This window comes from Equus asinus, chromosome 13, assembly GCF_041296235.1.
Source record: "Equus asinus isolate D_3611 breed Donkey chromosome 13, EquAss-T2T_v2, whole genome shotgun sequence".
Taxonomy (NCBI): domain Eukaryota; kingdom Metazoa; phylum Chordata; class Mammalia; order Perissodactyla; family Equidae; genus Equus; species Equus asinus.
In genome coordinates this window covers 2,119,035-2,142,061 of record NC_091802.1, presented here as the reverse complement: position 1 = coordinate 2,142,061, position 23,027 = coordinate 2,119,035, and the positions used below count along the sequence as shown (strand labels likewise).

General features: G+C 57.4%; 1 protein-coding gene and 1 long non-coding RNA gene across 4 annotated transcripts in view; one reads left to right on the top strand and one right to left on the bottom strand.

Moving 5' to 3' along the window:
• Window positions 1–23,027, bottom strand: part of RAI1 (retinoic acid induced 1) — a 118,937-nt gene that overhangs the window by 54,192 nt on the left and 41,718 nt on the right. The window lies entirely within an intron of this gene.
• Window positions 72–9,481, top strand: LOC123276431 (uncharacterized). The gene is made up of 3 exons (XR_006512882.2): window positions 72–2,507; window positions 2,935–3,080; window positions 8,316–9,481. It is a non-coding gene; the product is annotated as an uncharacterized lncRNA (long non-coding RNA).

Here is a 23,027-nt window from a genome sequence, read left to right as displayed (position 1 = left end):
GGGTGAAGAATCGCCAGGAAAGAGACTCGGAGCATCCAGGAACAGAGAACGACGTGCAACGGCCCTGTGGTGGGAAGGAGTGGGAGAGGTCAGCGTGTTAAGCACAGCAGTCGGCCCCTGGGGACAAGTCAGCCCCTAGGACAGGGGCGGATCACCAAGTGTGGGTGCAGGCTAGGGGCACTGGTGCGGCTGAGCCTCTCACTGTCAGACCTCAGGGACCAGGGAGAGCTGCAAGCCGAGCCTGGGTCTCAAGGTGTCCTTTTCTGGGGCTGCCCCCACATGCACCCACCCCCGCTGGCCTGCCCTGGAAGGCCCGGCCCTCTCCGCCCCACCACTGGCCTGTTAGTCGTGGCTGCCACCATGCCGTCCCCCCATCCTGGCAAGGCCAATGAGGGAACGACTCCCTGCTGCGCCCTGAGACTCAGCTTCTGTGAAGCGGGGTCCCCTACTGCCCAGGGCTGAATTCGCTCATCAATTCAACATTTATTGAGTGCCTAGTATGTTCAGGAGCTAGAGATCCACCACTGATTGAGACAGATTAAAAATGAAGTCCTGCCTTCAGGTGGCTTACATGGGGCCGGGAGGAAGGGAGGCAGCCAACAGGCAAAAACATACATAAGTAAGTTGTACAGGACGTTACAGGGTGACTAAGTGCTTCTGGGAAATGCAAAATGGAGTAAGGAGAATAGGGAACGTGCAGGACGTGGTTTATAGTTTTAAACAGGGTGATCTGGTAGGCCTCATCAAGAAGCGACACTTGAGGGAACACTAAAGGGAAGTGGGAGTCAGCTATGTGACTGTCTTCAGCAAGAGCCCTGGAGTCAGAGGGAACAGCCAGTGCAAAGCCCTGAGGCATCTGTGCATGAAGGAGAGCAAGGAGGTCACTGTCTGTAGCTCAGTGAACAAGAGGAGGAGAGGAAAGGAGGCCAGAGAGGTGAAAGCAGAAAGATCCAGGGCCCCTTTGGGGCCTCAGCAGGTGCTCAGCCCCGTCGACATCTGCTTCTTTCCCTCCTCTCTCCTCTTCCTCCTCTCAGGCCTCCTTTCCTCCTCCACAGACTAGGAGACATTCCTTCTTTTTTTTTCTCCCCAAGGCCCCACTACACAGTTGTGTATTCTAGTTGTAACTCCTTCTACTTCTTCTATGTGAGCTGCCGCCACAGCATGGCCTGATAAGCGGCGCACAGGCGTGCTCCCAGGATCCAAACCGGCAAACCCTGGACATGGAAGCCAGCACGTGAACTTAACCACTACGCCACCTGCCGGCCCCAGACATTCCCTCTTCATCGTATGTTGGAAGGACCTGGGCCACTACTCTGGGCAAAAGACTCAGCTTTAGGGGCTGGGGTAGACAGGAGCCAGGAAGCCAGGGTCCCTCAGCCTTCGCACAGCTGTTTCCTCTGTGGAGCATGCCCTTCCCACCTCTCAGGCTGACAGACTCCTGCCTTAGCCTTCAAGGCCCAGTGAAATCTCACCTCCTCCAGGAAGCCTGAGCCACCTGGCTTGGTGAGGCATGAGCTACCCTCCATCCTACACAGACCTCATCATAGCATTGACCAAGACCGCTGCAGCTTTCCTTCTGGGGGTGTTTGATGAAATGAGATGAGATGAGAGGCGGGGGCAGCTGCTAAGTGGCAGAAAGGCCAGCAGGAGAGCACCTGTCAATCATAAGGGGCTGGGAAGACAATACCCAGAGTCAGCAGCCAATGTCAGGAGCCACGTATGCGCATCCCCCCATGTAGGTGGGTGAGTCCTGCCTCATCCCACCACTCATAGGTGCCTGGCTCAGGCCTAGAGCTGGTGAGGCAGAAAGGGACAGAAGCCCTCCAAACACAGACAGCTGAAACGATGGGGTGCTGAACCCTCCGAGAGAGGCCCCACCCCAGGGGGGACCCTCATAAAAACCAGGAAAAAGGGAGGCTATCAGCTGCGGTGCAGCCTGCATACGGTTCACTTCTTCTGGACACTGGCCTGTCGACCTAAAGGCCCGCAGTGTCTGGTGTGTGAGTCTCGGCTGGACACTGGTGGTGTGTTTCTAGGTGACTTGAAGGAAGCCAGCAGGGCAGCACCTGACAACACGGGCCCTCGAGTCAGCTCTGGCCCGGAACAGATCATGTTCGCCTCAGCCTCCTCATTCGTGAATGGGGTTAATAATAACATCCGCCTTGCAGAGTGGTTGTGAAAAGTGAATGTGCCAACGTGAGAAGAGTACTTAGAACCATGGTAAAGACTCGCTGGAAGCTGGCCCTGGGGACTACAGTGACCTGGTTGGGAGCCTTTGGAGTCAACAAAACCTGTGTCATCGCCTTCGAGCCATAGCTGGACTACACTTCCCAGCCTCCCTTGCAATTGGGCACGGTCACATGACTGGGTTCTAGCCAATGGGATGTGAGTGGCAGTGATACGGCCCCTTCCAGGCAGGAGGATCGTGCCCAGACACAGGGGAAGGCAGAACCACATCACTGCATGGAGGAAACCGTCCACCAACCAGAAACTCACTAACCTCACGAGTAAAGAATAAGCTTCTCGAATTGTTAGGGTTTGTCTGTTACTGCAGCTGGCCTTATCCTAACTGGCAGAGATTCACTCACTTGCTTGGGCTCCAAATGCCCCATGCTGGGGGCTAGGGACAGTAAGGGTGTGAGTTCTGCCCTTGTGGAGCTTACAGTATGGCGAGAAAGGCATCCTTAGTAAATAAATACTAAGGGCAGGGTACTGGGGCTCCTCTCAGAGGAGATCTAAATGAGAGAAGAGGGAGGGGAGGGCTCCAGGCAGAGCAGCAGTACAGGTCCCGCAGTGTGAGGAAACAGGGTCCACTTCCCAGAACCAACGGGGGGAAGATGAAGTGAACGTGGTGGGTCTGCATCTCTGTCGCCTTTCTGAGCCTCGGTTTGTTGTCTTGAAAATGGAGGTGACACTAATAACACTCTCTCATAGGGCATCTCTGGATCTCAGAGGAGAAAACACCACTTGCAAAGTGCTCCTGGAGGATGCTGGTTCACCCCCAACGTTACCGAGAGTGGGCAGACGAGCCTCTGCCTCAGGCCTCTGAGGTGTGCGGGAGGACGGAGGATGCCGCTCAGGTGAGCAGGCGGTCTTGGGGGGCCAGGAGGCGGGCGCAGGGAGGGAGAGCTGCTGCTACTGAGGCTCCTGCGAGGCAGGCTAAATATCAAGGATCATCTGGAGCCGGGAGAGCTATTAGGCAGCAGCGGAAGTGCTGGCTCTCTGGGGAGGCAGGCAGGACTGTCCCTGGAGGCGGCTCAGCGAGCTGGTGCTGAGAGCAGGAACTCTCTGCTGCCGGGCAGATGCTGGCCGCCATTCAATTTCTTTCTGGACAGGGACAGTTGAGATGGCACTGCAGGATTTGAGGAGAGGTCCAGGAGGCTCCCAGGGGCTGATGGGTTGGGCATTTCCCTGATGCTCGATGCCAGCCTGGCTGCTGTCTCCTGAGGTCAGGAGCAAGAAAAGATGCACCAGATCTGGGAGGCGTGCTTGCTGCGAGGTACCTAAAAGGGCACAGGCAGGCAGAGGGGTGCAGGCAGAGGAGGTCTGCCTAGAAGCTGGAGCCCCCAGTGACTTGCAGTGGGACTGTATCACTCCCTCCACTCACGTACCTGTGGTGGCTCCCTAGCTCTCTGCTGCCAGCGGAGACCCAAGCCCAACTCTGCTCACTCCAGCACCACAGATCTCCACGCCACAGCTGCTCCCACTGCCATGCTTTTGTATTCGCTATTTCTCCTGTCAGGTGTGCCAGATTCACCTCTCATCTCCTTACATCTTTTCTGCCATCTTTTAAGAACTGTTTTGGAGTTCTAATCCAGGCTGAGTGAGTTGGCCAAGCAATCTCTCCTCTGATCCCTAGCTTACTCACTTGAGAACATGCCGAAGCTACTTCCTACCTCACATGGTTGTTGATGAAAATTAAACACAACAATATATGTGAAAAGCGTCTAATGGTATTTGGCACAAAGTAGTTATTTAAAAGCAGACCTCTCCCACGGCCGCCCCAAAATAGCCAACCAACCTTCATGCAGCAGCACCTCCTCCAGGAAGCCTTCTCTGACCACACCCCCTGGTTTCCATTAGGTGCCTTCTGGTCGGTCCCTAGCTCCCTGGGCAACCCCTGGCATGACGCCACACAGGAGAGCAATGATTTCTGGGGCATCTGCCCCTATCCCCACTAGATTGTGAAGAATGAGAGCAGGGCGTTCCTGGTGGGTGCCAGGCCACATGGTCAGTGTTGGATGAGTAAGTACAGAAGGGGTGGATAGCACAGGCCCTGTGTCAGCCTCCTCATCTGTCCCAAGGGCTAAAAACAGCCTGCCTTGCTCCTGGGAGGTGAGAGGACAAGCAACTCAAATCCTCTTCCTCCCCCAGATTCTCTGCTTAGGACCAGCTTGCCAGGATGGTCCTCCGCCAGTGGCCCTCCAGCTCTTCCAGAGCAGTCCTGACCTCAGCCCAGGTCCCCCAGTCTCCTCCATGAGCTGTTACAAATGGCAGCTTCCAGGGGTGGGGACAGGCCCATTCCATCTTCCTCATCCTCCGCCAAGCCATGGGTCAGCCAGTGGCTAAGTGCCAAGTGGCCAGGCTGAGCTCAGGGCTGGCTGGAGAGGGGGTGATAAAACATCCAAGGTGACCCAGAGGCTTGGGAAGGCAATGTGTGGGGGTCCACAAGCTGTCTCCGTTTCTTCTAGACACCTCAGGGGTGCTGTGCATTTACCCTAAAGTGGCCACACTGACACAAGTCCAGCAGTGTCCCTGCTCTGGGCTGGAGAACTGTCAGCTCAAGGCCCCATGGGCTATCTTCCCACACAAAGCTCAGATAGGCAGTTACGGGTGTCTTTGATTAATAAGAAATGGGGCAATGAATTAATCATTTCGTAATAAATGCAGTTTGGCAGCTGTGTCTTTCCCAAACGGCTTGTGTGTGTGAGAAATAAGGAAGGGTCCCCAAAAACATACAGAGCACGCTAGGGGAGGCTATGCTTTTTGTCTCAGAAGCCCCTGTCCTTGGGGGGAGGCAGTGACAACCACAGGCATCTTGAGGGAGTGACTGGAGCATCTGACTAGGAGTCCACATCGGGACAGAGGCAGCAGGCTGGCCAAACGCAGCGGGCTGGGTGGAAACCAGGCAGAGAGTGGGGGTGGCGTGTCTTAAAGCCCTCAGGACAGGGGCTCTGGGCTCAGCCCAGGTTCTCCACCTCCTGCCCAGCGCCAGAGACGGCCAGCGGCTCCCTGTCCTGGGTCTGCTGCCCGCCTCTCTCAAAGGAGAGGCGCGAACAGATGTTTCCTTGAATCAGAAAAATAACGTCGGCTCCCAGATGGGCTGCGGTGCGGAAGCGCGTCCTCTCCCTCCCTCCCTTTGTGATAAGGCCTTTCTTTCTGGAGAGCAGCTGAGCGTCAGAGGGTGGCGGGTGGGGGTAGTGGCAGCAGCGGGGCATCTGCCGGCTCCGTCACACCCACGTCCCTGAAGGAGGGCTTGGGGAACACAAAGGGCTCCGTCCGCTGCTCTTGCCAGCGCGGGTGACAGGTGCTGGTGGAGAGCATTCTGCCCGGCCAGCCTAACAGGGGCCGCCAGCAGGGCTCCCGGGGCCGCGAGCCGACGGGCCGAGAGGGAAGGCCCCGCGGGCCAGGCCACCCCACGCCCCGCCCCGCCCCTCGCGTCAGGAGCCGCGCTGCGTCCATTCCCGGCCCTCGCCCCAGGCCCCGCCCCCGCCCGTGTCCAACCGCCGCCGGGCCCGCCTCCCCTGGCCCCGCCCCGCCCCGCCCGGCCGTCCCCACCGCCGCCGGGCCCGCCTCCCCCGGCCCGGCCCCGCCCCGCCCCGCCCGGCCGTCCGCACCGCCGCCGGGCCCGCCTCCCCCGGCCCGGCCCCGCCCCGCCCCGCCCGGCCGTCCGCACCGCCACCGGGGCCCGCCTCTCCCGGCCCCGCCCCGCCCGGCCGTCCCCACCGCCACCGGGGCCCGCCTCCCCCGGCCCCGCCCCACCCCGCCGTCCCCACCGCCGCCGGGCCCGCCTCCCCCAGCCCGGCCCCGCCCCGCCCGGCCGTCCCCACCGCCACCGGGGCCCGCCTCCCCCGGCCCCGCCCCACCCGGCCGTCCCCACCGCCACCGGGGCCCGCCTCCCCCGGCCCCGCCCCACCCCGCCGTCCCCACCGCCGCCGGGCCCGCCTCCCCCGGCCCCGCCCCGCCCCTCTCACCCTCCCGCACCGTGGGCTGCAGAGAGGCGGTTTTCAAAAACACTCACGGGACCTGGTCACTGTCCCACTCAACAGCATTCAAGGGCTCCCATTTCTAACAGAACAAAGAAGAAACCCCGGTGGGGGGCCCTAAGGACTCCAGGACCGGCCCTCTGACACACCGCGGCGCCAGGCCAAGCTCTCGCGGGTGGCTTCGCACAGAGGGGCTGACTCTGGCAGTCCCGCAGGGGCCCCAACGTCTGCTGCCCCAAAACACCTCCCTGTCCCCAGTGCTTTTCCATGCTTCCCTCTTCTTTTGGCTTCCTAGAAACTTCCAAGCGTCTGCCACGACCCAGTTCAAACCGCACAGCATGGCCCCGTCGAGCCCTTCCTGACTCCCCCACCTGACCCCGCCACCCACAGTTAACCCGTTCCTTTGTGCACCGGCCCTTACCTCATCACCTTACAGCCGGCTCCCCATCAAAGGGGAGCTGATTCGCTTACCCGTCAGTCTCCCCAGCAGGACCGCCAGCGCCCCCGAAAAGCAGGGTCCGAGACATAAACCTCAGGGGCCACAAACACAGGCGTTCCATGAGGATTTCAGTATGCACACAATGCGCCACAATGAACTAGTAAAAATGACGTCCGGGGAAGCCTAGAGAGGGACTTTGACCTATTACTTTATGTACCTCCACAGTTTTTTCCATTTCTACTTACGACCATTTCTTCCCTTTTGTAATGAAATAATTTTGAGTGAAAAACACACCAAGGCCACTCCCAAGAAATCGCCTGCTGAGGATCTGGTTCTGTGCAGGGCCTTGCCTCCCTGCTGCTAACCCTCACAGCCACCCTGGATGTGCAGGACAGCCTAGGCCACTTGACAGAACAGCCAAAGGAGGCTCAGAGCAGGGAAGGGTCACCCAAGGCAGACGGGCCAGTATTTGAACCACAAGGGAACGCAAACCACGCTACCCTGGAGGGCTGCTGAGTCTCCCCCAGAAAAGCTGGATGTCAGTGAGAAAGTGGGGTCAATCCTGGCAGTCCCACAGGGACTCCCAAGTCAGCGTGGGTCCATGTGCCACCCTTCACAGTCACTCATGTCTGTAAGCAGTCTCTTAAGCACCCACTATGCTGCCTGAAAAGATGCAAGGGACACAGGGGTCACTGATCTAACCACCCAAACCAGAGTTTTGGGAAACATGTCCCACTGGTCTCCCCGCCCGCTCCCATTTTCATCTCCCCCAAGTCCATAGGCTCTCCCACGGCCCAGCCAGGGGGCTGCAGAGAGGACCCCTGCTCAGCCTAAAAGATGTCCCTCATTCTGCTATGCCTCATGCTGGTTCCCAGTCCTGGCCAGCACCAGTAGCACCTGAAGGGCTTGCTACAGTTTCAATTCCCCAGCCACCCCAGGGACAGTGATTCAGACAGGCCCGAGGTTGGGAACAGTGTGCTGGGCACTTCTGTGCGTCTCCTCCAAGTGTCTGGCCAGACAAGCCCCCGCTGCTCCTATGTTTGCTGGCTGAAGCACAGTGGTCTGGCACCTGGGACCTGGACATGGGACAGGAGCAGGGGGCTGCCTCCATAGTGGGGCTGGGGTCAGGAGGCAGCCCCAGAGAGATGTGCCGCCCCACATGCCCTGGCATTTCCGGTGGCATAAACCAGTCTGATGGTGCCAGCAGTGATAAGCTGCTGTAAGGGAGGAATGGAGGCAGCTGGGCTCCTGGACACTGATGCTCAGGGGCTTCCTCACCCCTCTATGACCATGGGTCCCAAGGCCTGGGGCGCCTGGCATACAATAGGGGAACAAGAAATGTTAGGGGCATGCAACTGAGTATAGATTCCTTCTAAATCACAAAGGTTACCATTTATCAAGTGCTTGCCTGTGGGAAGTGTTCTGCCTACATGAGCTTGTTTAAAACTCATAGGCCTGGAATGAAGGTATCTGTAACAGCAAAAATGCTATCCACGTGTCCACCCTGCAGAGACAGGGCACTTACGTAAGCACCTACTGCATGCTTCTGTGAATCGGCTTCGCGAGTGGGCAGGGGGTGGCTGAGGAGCCCTGTGGGCTTGCAGAACCGTATGTGGAAGGTCCCATGGAGTAAACCCCAAACCAGGTAACAACCGGATTTCTGGTGGCAGGAGGAAGAGCTAAAGGATGAGCCCTGCCTGTGACTGCAGGGGACTCCGGCGTGGCACTGCAGGACAGAAACTGCCAACTTCTCACACTTCTGTTGTTTAAACTTTTTTTTTTTTTTAAAAACAATAAATGCACGTTGTCTTTTTAAAAAAGATGATTTTTGGCAAAGTTTCCAATGAATTCAGTGCCAGGAGTTTGGGAGGGTGCAGGGTTGGTAAATCCTTCCAGATAGGTGACTTCAGACTCTAGAGAGCAGGCATTCATTCGTTCAACAAAGATATGACCTCTGATCAGCTGGCCAGCTACCCCAGGCCTCAGCAACAAGAATTCACTCATTCACTCATCCCACAACTATTTATTAAGTATCTGCTGTGAGTCCCAGGGCCTCGGCAGTAAGCCTGGAACCATGGCTTGAGGCTGGGCTGGAGGGATGGGGCCAGAGCAGGGTGAGCAGGGCAAAGCCACATGCTACCGCCTGCCATCTGCCTTGTCCCCTAACGTCCCTGCTCCTGGCCCCTGCTCAGCATCACCTGTGGCCACAGAAGCCCACTCCACACCCCTGAACCGGCAGGCACCCAAGATGGGAATTATGGTCTCTACAAGAGACACTGACATGAAGCTGGGTACTGCCTCTTTAGCAACATAATTTCTTTTTATTAGAAAATTAAAGGGTAGGACCAGCTTGCCAAAAGCCAAAAGCGCTGAAATGTGCTTTCCTGAGATACGCAGCATCTGAGAAAACGGATTTGCTTGTCTCCCTCCTTTTCCACCGTCATCTCTCCTCGGCCAGGCTTTCCTCCATTCATGCCCCTTTGCTGGCACCAAAGCAGTGGCCATGAGCTCGGCTGAGATGGGCAGGTCCAGCACCCCGATGTGGATGCAGCCAGCGTGCCTTTGTCTCCCAGCACAGGACAGGAACTTGGGGCTCTGTGCTGAGCCTCACGCCCCAGGTTTAAGCCTTTTTAGAATCACCTCGGGGATTCTCTTGCTTTCCTGAGATGCAAAGGCTGTCCGTGGGATTTGCTAAGCTGAAGGTGTCAGGAGGGAAAGGCTGGAACAATGAAGGATTGGGCTCCGGAGAAACAAGCTCATCCATCTGGACACCCAGGAGCAGGCGGCTCTGTGGCGGAGGGAGGCGGGCAGGGCAGAGCGCCGGAGACGAGTCCCTCACTGCCACACAAAAAGCAACTATTCAAAACCACCCAGGGAGTTCTCTCTTATTGAAAAGTCCTTGATTCTTCCCTTTCTGCCACAGAACTCAGGAACAAGGGCCCCGTCTTATTAACGGGGTGATGGAGGGGCCCGGGAGGGAGGGTCCTCCTGCGCAGGAAGGTGGCCGAGCCGCCCCTCGAGTCATTAGAGCTGGTAACTAAGGTAACTCCAGAAGCGGATTTTCTTCCCACTAATCTCTCTCTTTCTCTTTCCTTTTCTCTTTCTTTTTTTCTCTGCTGGTCAGACGCTACCTTCCTGTTTCAGAGAGGACCTCAGAGGGTGGGGGGGAGGGGGGAGTGAAGTGCATGAGTGTGTGTGTGTGAGTGTGTACTGAATACTAAAATGGTGACTGTGCTCTTGATGCTCTCAGGGGTGGGGTGTCTCATTTCAGGTATGTCTGCCCCTGCCCTCTCCACGTTCCCACCCGCCTCTCCGCCTTCCCCGCCTCCCTCTCTCCCTGCTCAAGGGCAAATCCATTCCCTTCACTCCCTCCTTGAGTAACAAAAGGCGAGATGGAGTTCCCTTTCACCTGCTCTGATTGAAGCCTCTGCTTTGGCATGTCTAGCAGAGGCTGCTTTGTTCTGGGGAAAACCAAGACGGGGGCCTGTCCCAGGGCCTGCTGGGGTGGGCACAGGGTGGGGGTCAGAAATAAATTAAAAAAATAGCATTGTCCCACAGGCCCGTGCTGCCTGGACCTCTCTCCCTGGGAGCTGTGGTCCAGGGAGGCAGGTTCAAATCCCAGTGGGGCCACTGATGGCCACGTGGCCTGGCGCAAATTCTTTCACTCTCTGAGCCTGGCTTTCCTGCCTTACAGGACAACCTGTAGGAAGCCCCTGGCACAGTGTCAGGTCTCTCCCCAACCTGGCCATCTCCAGGGCTGAGAGAGGACGAACCACTTTTCTACCAGGCTGGGGGGCAGCAACAGGAAGGACAGTGACCTCCATTCTCCAGGGGTGGCTGTGTCTTAGGGTTCAGAGCCTCTAGGAGGTGTTTCAAAGGAAGAGGGCAGACGGCTGGCCCCCAGGACCTAGGGTTTCTCTGGATGGAGACAGTGGGGATCCCTGGCCAGAGTCCTCCCCAAAAGGAGGCCATGTGAGCAGCTGGGGGCAGGTAGGAGCGCTGGCTGGGACTCTAAAGGTCTGCATCCTGTGTGTCCACACAGCTCCTTTCCCCCGAAAGGGTCTCTTTAGGTGGACACCAAGCTCAGAGCCTAAGGCACACGGCCTGGCCCATGCAGGTGAGCAATCCCCACTGTCTGGGACACTGATGTCTGGATCCCTGGCTGTCCCCTTCGGAAGGGGTTCAGCCTGGCCTGCAATTCCCCTGCGGAGGGGGAGAGGGGGTGGATAGTAGCATCAGGAGGCTTCCCCCCTCCCTGCCATGGGGAGAGGGTGTTGTCTGCCCCACCAGTGAGGTGAGACATGTCAGCTCAGTCGACTCTGTGTGCTTGGAGGAGGCGCTGTCCTCTGCCTGAGCCCAAGGTGAGGAGGTCAGCTCAGCAGCTGACTGGCAGGCTGGGCTGGCACCTGGGACCCACCCCAGGCGGCTTCTGGGGCTCCAGTACCCCCCGGCCCCTCACTGCATGGAGGATTGAGCCCAGCCTGGGGCGGGTGGTAGCTTAAGACCTCAAAATCCCCAAGCAGGGGGTCAGGAAAGGCTAGTGGGGGCAGCCAGGGGTCAGGGAAAGGGGCAGGTGTTGGACCATGCCTGGAGCTGAGACAGAGCAGAGTTCCCCAAGCGCTGCAGGTGGAGGGGCCGCAGCCCAAGCGGCAGCAGGCCTTCCCTAGCTGAGTCGAGCCTGGGCTCCAAGGCCACAGGACCCCCCCCCCCCCCCCCCCCACTGCTGGCAGATTCTCTCTCCGCATCCTCATCCTTCCCCATCTCTCCCTGTGGCTGCCCTCCTCCTCTCCCTCTAAGCAAATGGACAGTCCATTCTCATTTGCACCCACCTTCTTGACTTCCCCAGCTCCTGGGGCTGACCTGACCCTTCCCCTCGCTGCTCCTCCCCCTTGGAGGGCAGCCCCCACCAAAGGTGGCTGCAAGCTTCTAGAGCCAGGCGTCAGTCGAGCTGCAGTGGCTCCACCTTGCTGAGCGTGGCTCTCATCTTAATGGTTTTCCCAGAGAGCACTTAATGGGTGTGTGACTGCCCAGCCTGTGCGTGTGTGAGCCGGTGTGCAAGGAGGCAACCACCTTGTGATCCTTCCCCCTACGCCTTCCTCTTTTCAAATGGCCTCAGTCTCCCTGGTGACAAAACCTCCCTGCCCAGGGAAGCAGGGGGCCACCGCCTGGGCAGGGAGTGCCCCCCCACCCCCACAGGCATTTCTGGGTGTGAGAAAACACCGCCTCATAACACTGAGGACAGCTGCTGCCATCCCCAGCTCCTGCTGCGCACACGCGGGGCACTGGGCTGGGCCTGCTCAGGCCTGGACACGTTTATTAACAAGAACAGTGAAGAGGCCGGCCGCGCGTGCGGCCCTGAGCACTCTGCAGGGATTTTAGCCCTGAAGACGCCCTCCAAGCTGACCACAAATCCCATTTCCCAGATGGGAAAGACTGAGACCCCAGGGCCTACAAGCAGACTCTCTGGCCCCCTGCAAGCACCAGGGGCCAGAGGTGACCACAGTCGCTCCCTGGCGATGGGGCCTAGGTTTGCGTGCATCTGGACAAATGTGGGTAGAAGCTGGCAGCTTCAAGATTTAGCCCGAGTACCTCAGAGCCACCCCCAGAAGCTCAAGCAGGGACAGGCCCTTGCCATCTGGAGGCCATGGCTTCTCCTGTTTCCCCTGGAGTCCTCTGCCCCCACCAGCAGCCAGGCCCAATGGGCAGCAGGGACCACCCAGATGGAGAGAGACAGAGAGAGTGTGGTGTGTGTGTGTGTGTGTGTGCGCGCACTGTGTGGTGACCCAGCGCCCAGCCCGGATGCTCCGCCCAGCCTGACCGCAGCTGGGAAAACAGGCTCCTCAGCTGCTCAGCTGCGCCCCCAGCCACAGCCCAGCCCACCCCACCAGGCCAGAGAGCTCACCCAGCCCTGAACCAGGAACTGGGCCTGCTCTGCCTGAGTCACAGCCCCCAGCCCATCCCCTCAGATCCCCACCAGACCTGAGAGAGGGAGTGGTCCACTTGGGAGCCCGTGCCCTCCTGCTACCTGGCTCAGAAGCCCCCGGCACAGACGGCCCCAATTCCACACCCGCCTCAGCAGAGCCCCAAACTATCAGGGGGAAACGTTCGGCCTTTTAACTGCAGTTTGCCATGACTGGCCCGAACCAAGGCCCTCCCTTGACCCCCGTCTCCCTGAGCTGCAGCCCTCTGCCCCACGGCCACCACCAGTGCTGTGGCGCGGAGGCTGGCACTGCTTCCCTCATTCTGGGGGCAGGGGAGTGGGCTCCTGCGCTTCCCGACCCTGGCCAGGCACGGGGTCTCCGTGCCTGGCTCACACTTCTAAGACAGGATTGCTGAGGCTGAAACTTCAATTAAGGAAGAGAAATAATTACTCTGGGGGTGACAGCCTCAACATCTGCTTCCCTGGAGTGGGGAGAGGTGGCTGGGTACCTCCATGGTCAGCCTGGACCTGGGACTTGTCCATGTTCAGCCTTGTAACCCCCCTGCCATTCTCCTACTGAAACAAGGCCAACCTCAGGGCTGCTCCAAGGTAGGGGGACACTGGGGGACTCAAGAAAGGGGAGAGGCTCCTGGCAGAGGGGGCTGGGGAGTAAGGCTCAGACGGCTCCGCGAAATTGAATTAAATTAAATTTAACCATTCAGTCACTGCCTGTTCCTGCAGTAAGCCTGGAGGCTGCCAGGGCCCCACAAGGATGGGGGTGGGGACCCCAAGAGCAGGACTGAGAGGGCTCCAGATTCCCTAGGGGAGGGTTCCAGCATAGGCCTGGAGGTGGGGGGAAGTGGGGGTGCTCCAGAAAAGTTCCCAGAAGGCCTGCTCTGCCACTCACAGGAAGAGAGGGCCTGGGCAGGAGCCTCCCCACTGGGCCTCAGGTCCATCTCCTAAAAAACGAGGATCACAAGAATGGGGCATTTGGGGCCCCCATAAGACTGTCCCCCATTTACTCCTCAAGAGGCCTTCAAATAGCCAGCTTTAACCATGTCCCCCTCATCTCCAGAAAACACCAACTCCAAAAATGTCCCATCCTTGATCCAAAAATCTCCCTTTTCTAAGAATGATCCATTTCCTCTCCAGAAATCCTTCATTTGAATCCAGAAATTCTTAGCTCCAGAATGTTCCCTCTCCAGAAACATTCCACCTTATCTCCAGAAATATCCCCTCTCATCTTCAAATATAATCCATCTCCAGAAATGCCAGTGCTCTCTATAAAGGCTCTATCTTAGCTTCAAGAATGTTTTACTCCAGAAATACCACATTCCTCCTCCAGAGATGTTCCATTTCAGCTCTAAAAATACCTAAAATCCAGAAGTGCCCTATTTTATTTCCAGAAATACTCTAGCATCATCTTCAAAGACACTCTACTTCCAGAGGTACTATAGTTTATCTCTAGAAATATACCATTTCCAGAAATGTTTCATCTCTAGTAATGTTTGGAATCCAGAAAAGCTTCATCTTTACTCCAGAAAATGTCCTCTCCTATCTCCAGAAATGTCCTTATTTCATCTCCAAAAATGTCCCCACTCCATCTTCAAAAATGCCCTTCCTCAAGAAATGCTTTCCATCTCTCCTTTCTAAAAACATTCCATCTCTGGAAATGTTCCAGCTCATGTCTGCAAATGCCCATGGTATCTCCGGAAAGGTCTCCCGTCTGGACCAGATGCTGCAAAAATTCAGAAGCCCACTTCCTTTAGGACCTCCTGAGAGGCTGAGCAGTGACCAGGTGGCCTCCTCCTCTTCCTCCTTGTCCCTATGGTCCCTGGGACCTGTCAGCCACCTGCTGAGCCCACTCTTGTGTCAGGAGCAAGGATGAAGTCATGAGCTTGGCTGGCAGGTGTCAAGGTCCCTGGAAGGGGGGAGCACGAATAGTCAAGGTTTGGGGTAACCGGGAGCCTCCCAAGTCTGACCTGGGGACAGGGACTGTGAGAGGGACCTGGGGTGAGAAGGAATGGACCAGGAAGGAGTTGGCAGGGGGCCTCAGCACAGCCCCCCACGGACACAGCCTTGCCACAAACACTAAGTACACTAGCCTAAGTGCACACACTCACACTTCATGGACAATACCTACAGTGCACAGAAATGCCCACCCGCACACCACCTCCCACCCCTCAGGGCCACACACTACACACATTCACAACATGGAAACCCACACTGAACACTTGCAGCCCCACCTACCCAAGTGCACAGAACATACACAAATGCACACACATAATACAGATACACATACAAATGCACTGTCACACACACACACACCATCATCCTCACTCACATTCCCTAGGTCTCTCTGGGACAAGTTCTGGATATACCAAGGGGCCGAAGCCCTCTGTCAGTCCCTCCAACCAGTCTGGGTTGGCAGGACGGGGCAGCTTCAGTAACTGCTATGTGCCAACTAGGGAAATTCACAGCCCCAGGAATGCGGGCTTAGAAGAGACCACAAAAGAGAAGAAGGTGCATATTCAGCATCTGCTTGCACATCTACTAAGATGGGGCACTCGCTCCTTCCTGGAGCAGCCCAGGCCACAGCTGGGCCGCTTCTAAATGACAGAAAGTTCCTCTTTGGGTGGAATTGATACCTTGGGATGTCACGTCTGTCCACACAGCCAGGCACTGCTCTTCAGAGTTACAAAGCCCATGTCCTGCTGACATTTTGAATGGAGACTCTCTCTTCCCTTTCCCTTGACAGGTGGGAAAGGTAAGGGGGACAGCTGGTATGAGGGAAGGGGGCCTGGAGGCAGCTGAGTGGAGGCTGGGCACGTACCAACACATGCAGATACATACGTGCACACACACAAGCACACAGATGTGGCCCCATGCGTGTCCAAGGACCTCCTGTGCAGACACACAGGCAGGCATGGAATACATGTCCATGCCCTGCACTCGCACACAGGGAAGGGAGGAGGTGGCCTCTGGTGTGTACCAGCTCTGTCCCTGATAGCTCTGCAGGTGGAAATTCTCAGAGCCTCCAGGTGGGGGAGGGGACTGGGGCTCTGAAGCCGCGGTCCCCACTGCTGGCAGCGCTGGTTAGCTCCCGTCTGCTCCTAGGGAAGGCTATCACCAGCTCTTAAGCCTCCCAATTTAGAATCAGCCTCAAGTAACTGGAACCTCCCAAGTCCCCTTTTCTGACCCTTTGGGGCCAAGGGCACACATGAATACACCTTGAACATGCCCTTCCACTGGCCCTCAGCGTGGGCCAGCTGGCCAGGTCTGGCCTAGAAAGGGAGCTTCCACGTCAGCCCCACACCCAGCCCCTGCTCCCTCCGGGGCCTGGAGACCCCTTTTCTCTCTACCTAGACTTCCTCCTCTGGAACTGAGGCCTTCACTCAAAAATGTGAGGGAAAAAGAAAAGCCAAATAGTTGACCATAAACCTGACTGAACAGATGGTCCCAGGGTCCAGGAAGGGAGACAGCTGGGGCCAGGCCTTGGTGTGGAGGGCGGCGAGAGGGGCCCCCAGGCCTCCCAGCTCCCGGGAGCAGCCGGGCTTCTGGAGAGGCTTCTGCATTGGTATTCTCTGCCCCTTACAGCCCAAATTACACTGGCTCTCCTGGGACCCTTTATCGCACGTTGTCGCTTCAGCAAAAGGTTATGTACGAGAACATCGAAATCCTTCCCGCATATTAAGTAAAAGAGCATTTTTTAAAATGCACAGGAAACAGCAGCTCACCTAAGAGGCAACTTTTACAGTATCTTAGATTGGAACGAGCACTGGACTGGGACTCAAGTACAGGGGTCCTCATCAGAGTCCTGCCCTCACTGGGACCCAGGGCATGGCACTTCCCCCTCTGCAGGCCACTCTTCTCATCCACTGAAAGTGGGAATAAAAGCCCCACAAGGGTGCTATGTCAGGGATGCTGTGAGGGCGGATGAATGATGGAAATGAACGGGTCATGCTATGCAACCAGCAGAATCCGACTTGTGGCCGTGTTCAGGTTAGGCCAGGCACACTGTCCCAGGCGAGCAGGGCTGGGTACACTTCCCAAGACTCAGTGCCCCGGCACTTCCTCATCTTTCCCCAGCCAGTCCACTCACCTGGTGAACCTTTTCCTTTTCTTTTTCTGCCTGAAGAATTTCTAGAAAACACCTTCAAGACCCAGATTCGAATCAGTTCTTCAGTTCTGACATTTTACACGTGAGTTTCAAAGGCACGATCTGTCTAAGATCAGAGAAAGCCAGGGTGCCAGGAGGGGAACCCAGAGAACGGGGCGGCCCGGGCCCTGTGGGACGGGCAGTCTCAGCTCAGCTCTGCCTGCAGCACCTGTGGGCACGTGGGACGCAGCTGCAACCTGCCAGTTTCTTTAAGAGAAACAGAAAGTAGGAATATTTTGTATGTGAAATCTGATATGATTTTAAAACCCTGTGCTGGCCAAACAGCGCCCATCTGAGGGTGCTGCCAGTGGACAATCTCCGGCCTGAGTCCTCAAGTCGAGGACAGGAGGCCTGCTCAGGGAAGTGGTGGGCTCTGAAGCAGGGGTAGGGATGAGGGCAGAGGCAACGGCTGGCAGCAGGACTGAGGAGGCGTGGTGTAACTGGCTAGGAGAGGGCCAGGCAGCATGGCCTCAGTGTGCTGTTCTGTCAGACAGGGATGATAACGGGGCCCACTGTCGAAGCCCCTGCGGTAAGAGTGGCCCAGGAGGCCCCAGTAGCATCGATGAGGGAGGGAGGAGCAGGAATTCTCAAAGGTTACTTCTCTTCACTGTCAGGGTTTGTTCTTCTTGGCCAAGCCCACTGTTGGGGCTACAAGGAACCCCGAGATAATCCGAGCCCTGTAAAGATGCAGAGGCACTCAGAGAGGGGCGGCTCTTGCCCCACATCACACAGCAGGTGAGTAAGTGAACGGCAGGGTCAGATGGAGGCTCTGGATGGCTGACTCCCTCTAGTTACCACAGTGTGACCCCTGATGCCAGCCCTGCCTGCCCCCAACCCCAGACAGAAGATCCCAAACATGAGGGGTGTCATGAGGGGCACAGGGAGGTCTGCCCCACCTGGACTCCGCCGTCAGAACAAGCCTCCCTTGGGGTTAAGCTGTACCGGCCCCTCCACAAATACCTAGCAAGAAGGGCGATGCCGGAGTGAGGCCCTGGGCTTATTCCTCAGCCTCGCTTCTTCCTAGCCCACAGGACCTTGAGCCAGAGTTGCCTGACTTCTCCAAGCCTTGGTTTCTTCATCTGTAAAATGGGGATGGCAGGACCTTTTCCCTGGGAGAAAGGGGAGGGGAGGAAGACTGGAAATAACCAAGTGCTCAGGGCCCAGCTCCAGGAGGCCCTGCCAAGAGGACTCGCTGAACAATGGGATTCCAGACACCATCGGCACCGGGCTGCCTCCTCCCCAGAGCTCTGCCTCCAGCCCGCTCGCTCCTCTCTCTGTGCCCGGCCTTCTTTTAGGGAATTACAATCTGCTGGGCTCTAATTACTGGTCCCTGAGGACTGCTACCTCCTTCCCTAGCCGAGACTTAATAACCCCTCCCTGGGCTCAGCAACTGGCTGCAGGGATGGGCTAAGCTGCTCCAGGTCAGGCAGGAGCTGGGGAGCAGCGTCAGGCCCTGCTGCCCTCTGGGTAGGGCCCCAGGTCCCCACAACAGCTCCATGGGGAGTGGGCCACAAGGGAGGAATACAAGGAGGGAAGAAGCTCTTGTCCAGGCCAGGCCCCACCAGTCAGAGAATTCAGGAGCTCTGAGGGAGGACTGAGGCCCTGAAAGGAGGACTGGCAGGCAGCCCCACCTGGTCCTTTTCTGGTCCCCAGCTTCTCTCCTCATCGGCTTGGCGAGTCCCACCTATGAGCCCTTGCTCCAGCTGTGCGCTCTGCCCTGCCTTTCTTTCCCCACTGCCTTCAGGATAAATCCCATCAAAGCAGCGAAGGCCTCCGACTCCTTCTCAGCCTCCACTCCTGCTCCTGCCTCCCCGGCTCCCACCTCCTGAACTTGGAGAGGTCCCCCGGCCCATTCACATCTCCAGGCTGTGTGGAACCACCACTGCCCTTCCTCCTACAGCCAAATGCAGTCAAATGCCCCTCCCAGACCTGGGGCCCCTGTCCCCTCCTCCGGGAGGCCCACCCTGACTCTGCTTGGGCAGGGCTTGGATGTGCCTCCTCTGGGCAAGTCCCAAGGGGTGTTAGCAAACGTCTGCTGAGCGCTGAATGAAGGACTGAAGGAAATGAACCTCGACCTGTAAACCAGGTACCCATCAGATGCCTGCCAACACCCATCCCCACTGTGCCCTGGCCACTGGGAACTTGGCTGTGCATGCAGGAGGACAGGATCAGGCCATGGCAAGCCACGAGGACAGGGTCAGGCTGACCTACTCCAGTTGGGTCCTGGCACCCATGCGTGCGAGCCCTCTGCTCCCACATCGTCACCTCTAAGACATTAACAAGAGCCAGGGCGAGTGTGGGATGTGTGTGAGGCTGGCACTGTGCACAGTTCTCAGGGCCCTGGACACCAAGGCTCAGGTGTGGACACAGGGTGGCTATTGTGACCTCTGGGCAACAGCTATTCAGCCGGGAGGCTACAAACTGGCAGCCCTGGTCTAAATCTGGCCACAAGTAGATTGCTGCATTGGGTGACAACATACACAAACCAGGAGACGTCCTGTAAACATCTGAATCCTGCTTCCTGAGAAGGCGCCCAACGGGCATCCCTGGGCTGCAGCCTCACACGCCTTCCTGGCAGGGCTGAGCTGCTGCCCCACAGGGCCAGGCTGCCCTACGCCGTCATTAGCATTGCTTGCTGGCCCTGAGGGGCCTAGAGGTTGGTGGCCCCTGTATTATGCAGACATGAGTTCATCTTCTGATCACTCCTCCAAGGTGACATCTGCATTTGAAGCAGGGCCTACAAGCTTTGACCCTTGGCAGTGAAGGCATTTCAGGCCCTGGGAAAGGCAAGAAGGGGCTATTTTCCAGGAAGGCAGATACCGCTTGGTCAAGGTGTTCCTGGAAGGTGGTACCTTGCAGGGATGGCCTGGGACAGGCAGAACATCTGCCTGCTCCAGTGCAAAGGGCTTTTCATGGGGTGAGCCAACATCTGCCTGCCTCTCTCCCAATTCTGCCCTTGGGAATAGTTGGATGCTGACTTTCCTGGTCCATTCTGCCCCTCTAATCCCTCATGACACCATTTCTGACCCCAGAGCCCAGCCCTTGGTCAAGCTCCCCCTAAGAATGTGGGACCTGGTCCAGGAGGAACATCCCCTCCCTTTTCTCAGACACCATACCTTTGATAACGTAGCATCAGGTGGGTCCAACGAACTTCTTAGCCCCCTAGAGGCTCCTACTGAGATGACAGTCACCTCAACCCCAGACTGTCCTAGAGAGCTCTGAAGGAGCAACAGCGCGTCTCCCTCCCCAGAAGCCAGCAAATCCAAGGCCCCTGCTGGGGCAACACACAGGCGAACTGAACGCACAGACACACAAATGGACGCTTTACGAGCCCCTCTGTGCGTCCTGAGGCCACTGGCACGCGAACAAACCGGACCTGGTTTTCTGTGCTTTTCTGACAGTCCTGTCAGGAAAAGCTCTGACCCATTGCATAAAGAAGAAACTGAGGCTCAAAGAAACAAACAAAGCCCTTGCCTGCTGGTCAGCGCGCTCCTGGCTGTGGCTGACTGCGAGCCAGCTCCCCTCTCAGAGAAGTGGCTGGGCATGCAGGCCACGGCCCCCTCCAGAGCAGCGGCCACCATCTGGACAGCCAGGGCCCCACAAACGCTGAGGGGAGCCACCTCAGCCGAGCGCCTACCACTCTCGTGAACCACAATAACCCTCGATTCTGGGCATAGGCTGAGGGCCCTGGCTTGTTACTGCGACTGCTTTTTCTACCACTGTAGTCATCGCAGGGCTGACTGGGGCCAGATAAGCAGGCAAAGCAGAGCGCAGCCAGGCCCAGACTGTTTCCAGAAAGGTCCTGGCGCATATCCAGGAGCGTGGGTACGCAGGGCCTGGCGAGGCCCGAGGAGCACCTGTGGCTGGTCTGCTGAGGAATCATCAGCCACTTTGGGGGGATAGGGGTGGGGGGAGCAGGCCTTGCCTAGGCTGGCAAAGGTGACATGAGTCAGAGCAGAGGTGCCCAGGGCCAGCGAGTCATCTGGCTCTCCACATGAATGGACATCACAGCCCTCCACTCCATGCAGCTTGGACTTCAGAAAGAAGCGATTTCAGGGGTGCCACAGAGAATGACAGGGCCTGTCCTTGGGTACCCCAGCCTCTCAGGAGTCCTGTAGCAAGAGGATCTCTCATCATGGGAGTCTGGGGCAGCTGGGAGCTAGGAAGAGGATCTGGGCCTTGGGGTCGGAGGACTGGGTCCAGCCTGGGGTCCCCAACTTCTGGGTCTGTGACTGCAAGCACATCACTTCTGTGTAAAACCGGAACCGCAAAGGCTGACTCAGAGGATCTGTGCAAACAATAGGCCCAGTGCCCAGCATGTGAGTGGGGATCCACAGGGCCTGGTGGCTGCCACTCAGCTCCTGGGACCTCAGAGAGCCACCTGGAGGGGCTGTCTTGAATATTTAAAGGAGAAGCTCATATCTGCCTCAGGTACATACCCTCAATACCTTGCCACTGCCCCCTCCAAGGCCTGCTCCCCTCTGTGGGCTGGCGGTGGCCTGCAGTGGGACCCTGCCCCATCCTGCATCCTCTGGTCTAGGCTTCATCCTCTCCCTGGCTGAGGGATGTGAGCAGGAATGGCTCAATCAGGATATAATCGTTTTTAATTAACGTGTGGATCATTTCACAGGCTGATCTCCTTGGAGACCAGAGGGAAGACGGTCTTTTAAGATTTTCTTTTGCCTCTCCCCACCCACCCCTCCCAGTTGAAGGCCGCCCCCCTTCACCTACCCAGCCGCAACCTTGAAAGCAGCACAAAAGCCTGCTGCCTGGATCCCTCCTGGGGCCATTAGGAGGAAAGTGTGTGCTGACACACAGACAAACACGCACGTGCCCAAGCTCAGGGGCACATTCTCCCCCCGGAAATGCACAAATGGGATCAGAGATTCACAGACACATGTACACACCCACAGACACAGCACACACAGGGACACACACAGATTCGCTCACACACAGGGATGCATGCACGCACACATGCATGCAAGCTGGAAGGCACACAGGCCCCTCAAGAAATACACAAACAAGATCTGAGGCACACAGATATGGGCGCGCATGCACACACACACACACACACACACACACAGACTGGAGGCACACTGAGCCCCCAGAAAACACAAACAGGATCAGACACGCAGACATTCACACACACGGATGTGCGTGAGCCTTTGGGGATGCTTCCAAGCACAGAGACACACCAGAGAAATGCCCCAATGTCCACATTCATGGGAGGCTGCTTTTTAACCTGATGGCCTTCCGGCGTGCTGGCACCAGGGGAGCAGAAGGTCCCTGTCCTGTGATAGGAAGTCACAGAGCCACAATCACCTAGCCCATACAAGCACCCCTGGCCCCGAGCCCTGACCTAGGGGTGCCCTGCCACCTGCCCCATGAGGAAACCCATGAACAGAGAGGCCGCCACCAAAGTCTTGCCTCCCTGCCATCCGCCTCGTCTGGATCCTTTGGACCCCCAGAGCCCCCCACTCAGCTGTTCCACTCAGCCCTGACAGAGCCCACTCTGATGTCCAGCCTTTCCTGGACATCCAGCCTTGGGTAGCTCTAAAACCTGCACCGGGAGTGATGTCCTCAGCCTCCCCTCTGGGTGCCCTGTGAGGCTGGGGGAAGGGATTTTCTCTATTCTCTCTATCTTAAATAGGTCCCTCCTTCCCCCATTTTCTTCTTCCTGACCTCCTGTCTCTCTGTTCCACTCCCTTTTCTTTCCCACTGTCTTTGCTTCTATCCTTCCTTCTCTCTCTCTTCTCACTCTCACCCTCCCTCTTTCCCTGTCCTCCCCAGGGGTCCTCCTGGGTCGATCTAAGACAAGAGGCAGACTGGTCTAAGACTAAGGCTGCGATGGAGCTGGTCCTTCCCCACTCCCCCACGGTGGATATCTCTGCCAACACCTGCCCCCAGCTCCTGAACAGACTCAGAGTTAGGTCACTGAACAAGTAAACTGAGGCATGGGGGCAGGGCACAACCACGGGGGTCCTCTGACATCAGTAGCCCCACCCCTCTCACCCCACCAGCTTTAGATCCTTGGCTTTTCATGCTGGAAAACAGTACAACAAAGAGAAAGAAGTTGTGAAGAGGGCCAACAGGGAGCTCATGGCTGGCCAACCACAGACTAGTAACTTAGGTGGCCCCAGATGCCACAGACACGGCAAGTGTGAGTGACACAGATGGGCTTAGGAGCCTGTCTGGTGCTCCAGCTGGTGACACGAAAGGCAAACTGGGTGTTTCTCCTCTCTTCAGGTCTCAGTGCCCACATCTGTGAAATGGGCAAGGTCAGCCTAAAAGACCCCTAGGGAC